Source organism: Schistocerca americana, chromosome X, assembly GCF_021461395.2.
Source record: "Schistocerca americana isolate TAMUIC-IGC-003095 chromosome X, iqSchAmer2.1, whole genome shotgun sequence".
In the NCBI taxonomy this organism is placed as follows: domain Eukaryota; kingdom Metazoa; phylum Arthropoda; class Insecta; order Orthoptera; family Acrididae; genus Schistocerca; species Schistocerca americana.
Window position 1 is genome coordinate 597,366,524 of NC_060130.1, and position 5,074 is coordinate 597,371,597.

At 44.1% G+C, this 5,074-nt stretch overlaps 1 non-coding gene across 1 annotated transcript; it reads right to left on the bottom strand.

Moving 5' to 3' along the window:
* Positions 1 to 2,322: 2,322 nt before the first annotated feature.
* Positions 2,323 to 2,397, bottom strand: Trnat-ugu. The gene has a single exon. It is a non-coding gene; the product is annotated as a tRNA-Thr (tRNA).
* Between the last annotated feature and the right edge of the window lie 2,677 nt (positions 2,398 to 5,074).

Below are 5,074 nucleotides of genomic sequence, written 5' to 3' on the forward strand. Positions count from 1 at the left end.
ATTAATAATTGACAATCATATCAGCCATTACTTAGCACACTAAAACATGGCACTGAATAGTTAGTTTCTGAACACCCGGTATTTTCCTTGTCAGTGAAGAGGATTTAAGAAATATTATAGAACAGAAGCTTGGACTGTAAATATCACTACACAGCAATGAAATAATTTGTCAATTTTTACGAAATTTTGTAAAATAACCCCTTAATGCTAGGGACTGATGGACAATAAAATAATATATCGCTTTCGTTGTAAAGTTGTATCCAATCACGCTAACAAGGACTTAGGCAGTCAGTAAGACATACTAAACCTTATTTGAAGGACCGTAAGTGTTTACACAAGAAAGGCAGGAGAAAAGATACATAAACCTGGGATCTTGTCATAGTAATGTACACGTTATCGGCTAAAAGTGTTTTCAGTCGCATGGGACGAACGCTAAATTTAAATCACACGAAAGGTCAAGCAGGCCTATTCCTTGGCTGGTAATCACGACAACTCGCTATGGTTAAGAACGCGGCACTTGTTATACATAGACCACGTTCCATGTGTAGACGAGCATTGTCCTGTTGAGAAATCCCATACGATACTGTCGCATGAGACATGACGACTCAAGATGTCCGTGGCGTACCACTACATCAGAATTCCCTCAGTCAGTGCCAGCCGTGAGCTGGAGTCGTACCCGATGGTTTCTCACACCACTACGCCAGGAAAAACACCTCTGTGCCTCTCCAGAGCACTGGAAGAATGGGACCCCTCCTCACGTAGCTGCCATAATCGTCGGTCATTTGGGATAGGGCAGAATCACAATGCATTGTTGATCACAATTCCACGCCATTCATCAGGATTCCGGGTCACAGCACCACTCCCAAATACATCCGATTGCGTTGTGGTATAAATGGCAGCCTACACAAGGAATGACAATTCCCTAGTCCGGCAGCTGCTTGTCTCTGACCAGTCGTGCGGGATGACACAGAATGTGGAAAAAAATTTGGAAATTTGCGGTAAGGTCTTATGGGACCAAACTGTTGAGGTCATCGATCCCTAAGCTTATGCACTACTTAATCAAACTTAAACTACCTTACGCTAAGGACAAAACACACACCCATGCCCGAGGGAGGACTCGAACCTCCGACGGGGGGGGCCCCGCGAACCGTGACAACACGCCTCAGACCGCACGGCTACCTCGCGCGTTACAGAATGTGGCAGGAAGTCCATTATGTGTTCTCGGATGTTAGGCGCAGGTGAAGGCGTTTGGTGACTGGTGCGCAGTATGGCAATCCTGCAGTTTGATACTTAGACTTGATCGACTGGAACCTTCACAACGAGTAAGTTTTCCCTCGCGTTCCCGTGCAGTTCCACACATGACACGATACGACCAGCCAACGAAATGAAGACCCATACTAAGGCCCTTTTCCAACTCCGTCAGATGCTGATAACGCCGTCTCGAACAAGAACGCGGCATCTCCGTGTCCTTCAGTTATCACTCAAAATCGGACGCTGCTCACGTTCATTGCAGGGGGTGGTCACAAACACTCTGAAAAACTTGTAAAGATATTGCAGGATAGATTGTGCTAAGAAACAATCGCTCACAAAAAAATTCGATACATTGGACTGTTTCCGAGTTAATTAGCATTGAAACAGGCCGTTGCGTGCAAATTCAAACGGCCCACCAGCGACGGTGTCACCAATCGTGTTATTCGTTCGGTTTCATAAAACGCCACAAGAGAGCGATAGATAAATTTTATGTGGGACGACAGTGGGGATCGAACGCGAGTCAAAGGCTAAGTGGTCTCGTGCGCAATCATATGCGCTATGAGAACGACTGACACTAACTGTATCTGACAGGTCACTTGAATTTGTGCACACAACGGCCTGATTGGCTAACTTTAGTGCTAGTTAACTCGGATACGGCTCAGCGTATCGAATTTTTTTCCTTAGTGATTATTTCTCAGCACAACCTACCCTGTAACACTCTTACAAGATTTTCAGTGTGTTTCTGACCACCCTGTATTCCGTACCAGATCATGTAACAACACTAAATACGAACGACACTAATGCAGTCTGGTGGCCGTTTGGCTGTCACACAGAACTGCAACTCCAGTCATTTACATACCCGTCGATCTACACCGTGTACGCAGTTACATTGACATCCTATCGTGTATTCTGGGTACTTCAATTTTTTTCAGGCAGTGTTTTTTATGGCTCCACACATCTCTCCTTTCTGTGCAATAGTAAGACTAAGTTAAGATTGAAATTACAATGAAATCCAGACCATTAGCTGCTTACAGGCGTTGATAAATATCAACAGCGACAGTTGAAAATGTGTGTCCCGACTGGGACTCGAACCCCGGATCTCCTGCTTACATGGCAGACGCTCTGTCCGACTGAGCCATCGAGGACACAGAGGATATTGCAACTGCAGGGACTTATCTCTAGCACGCTCCCCGTGAGACCCACATTTCCAACTGACTGTCCACACACTACATTTGTAGTGCCCCTGCCCACTATACTCATTACTCGCGGCAGTCAATCAACCGATTCCCGTAAGAGTTTGGGCAATGTGAGTGCATCTGCTCTGAAGCAGATCATTGGCTGGCAAGCCTTATCTATATGAAGATGGGATCTGTTCTTTCGGACATGTCCGAAAGAACAGATACCATCTTCATATTCATATAAGTTAAGTTTGGCGTAGGCTCTTTTGGTTCCTACTGTTGTGTTTATGAATGCAGCCATTATTTGTAACCTGTGCCTATTTCTTGGCAACATTCTTCATAAGACAGTAAATTAATTGCGAGGCTGTTGCTGGTATGTCTCATTTTTTTGAAACGGTGTCCTAAACGAACTTCGAAAATGGACAATAGATATTATTTTTATGGCACGTTTTTATTCAGTGAACACCTTGTGTCTGTGTTCGGAATCAACAAGATCGACAATGTGCATGACTGAACTGAGGGATCTGGTATTCACAGATAAACTGAGATTCAGATTGGAAAACGAATCTTGCTACGTATTCGTCTAGATGGGAAGCAGTAACAAGTAAACACACAGGAGTTTCGTGCAAAACGTCGCGTGTGGTGGTGATGGTGTTCTTTTGTAGGAAGGCATGGCATAGTTAAGGCCGGGGGGGGGGGGGGGGGAGGGAGTGCACGGAACTTGAAATGTTCGTTAGTGGTCAGAGGAATGTTAATAACACCTCTGAGGTACAGAAATGAGATACTTCAATCAAATGTACGCATTTTCAGAGGATCACATGATTTAGACTTCCTATGCATGGACGATAGTGCACGTCCACCTCTAATTGCTATACTGGATATGTCTGAGGCAAAAATATCCACTGAACAATGTAGCCAGGGAGCACCCTAGGAAACAAAATACATGCTTACAGGATATCAAACCCATCTACTTTGGATTCAGTGCTTCCTCGCAGATAGAAGGCAACACGTCGTTCGACAGGGCGAAATCACCCAGTGCATAATAAATTTCTGGCGTGCTCCAAAAGAATGTTTTTATGTAGCAGTCTGTGCGGATGAGGAAATCCGCAGACATCGGCGCTAATAACTACTTCGGCGATAAAAATCTCCTTCGATGCGTATATCAACAACAATAATTAGTTTATTCTTACATTGAGAAGTTTAGCAGCTTAACGTTCTAGTGAATTAAAATAAATACTATAAGACTAACTTTAAACAGTAATACGAGTTTTTTTCCAGCTTCCAATCAGTCACGAAATGGAAAGCGTAGAGAAAATCAGAAATACTTTATTTGCAACATTTAGCTACAGCTTCCAGGTATTTCTCTACAGTTTTGAATTTTACAGCTATAAAGAATCTTGGCTGCAAAACAATCTTTATTATTTTATATTTTGCCAATGACGCGTTTCACATTTTTAAGGCATCTCCAAATTGGTTGCCACAACAGGTGTTGAAGAGATAGGCTACGATCCACGCAAGTGTCTTACCAGGCAAACACTGTTGTCAATACTTTAAGAACATTGTGTGGTGCCCTGATGTAAAATAGCGTTCAGTACACGGGAAGTCACGTTTAAAACACGTAAAAGACCTTAGTAGGTAGTGTCCAGTCTTAAGAGACGTCGCGCTGTGCCCTTGCAGAATATAGAACGCAGTGCAAAAGACACCAAAAACGGCATCAGGCCTGCTATATGAGTGCTGTGCAGAGTCTCGGCAAGGGCAATTATCTACTGCGGTCTTTTATGTATATTAAACGTGTCTTTCCGTGTATTCAACACATCTTTATTTCAGAGCAGCAAGCAGTGTTCTTTAAATATTGACAACGGTGTCTGCCTGCTAAGACATTTACATGAACAGCTGATTATGTGTTCAACACCTGTTCTACCCGCCAATCTGAAGATCCCTTAAACAACGCGAAATGCGTTATTGGCAAAACGTAAAATATTAAAACCTGCTTTGGAACCAAAACTGTTTATCTCTTCAAAACATTTATGACTGGTTGCTGCATAATCTCGCCATGAATTGGAAAAAGTTCTACTTCTCTACATAGTCACCGCTCCGACGTAGACATTTCTCGTAACATTGTATGAACTTTCCAATACACTCGTCATAGAATGCAGCGAGCTGTGCGTTCTGCTAATTCTCTATCCTGGTGCCCAGCTCGTTGTCTGTGACAAAATGCTGTCCTTATAGCCAGCGGTTCATGTGAGCAAAGAGATGAAAATCAGAGCGAGCCACGTCTGGACTGTATGGTGGCAAATGGTTCAAATGGCTCTGAGCACTATGGGACTTAACTTCTAAGGTCATCAGTCCCCTAGAACTTAGAACTACTTAAACCTAACTAACCTAAGGACATCACACACATCCATGCCCGAGGCAGGATTCGAACCTGCGACCGTAGCGGCCGCGTGGTTCCAGACTGTAGCGCCTTTAACCGCTTGGCCACCACGACCGGCGACTGTATGGTGGGTGAGCAAACATTCACCATCGGAAACGCTGCAGGAGCGTCTTTGTTGTAGCTGGAGTGAGTTCCTGCAACATTGCCGCACTCTGCTGTCACACATGACAGTTACGTTACGTGGGCTGTACGAAATCAGGCGGAAACCCTC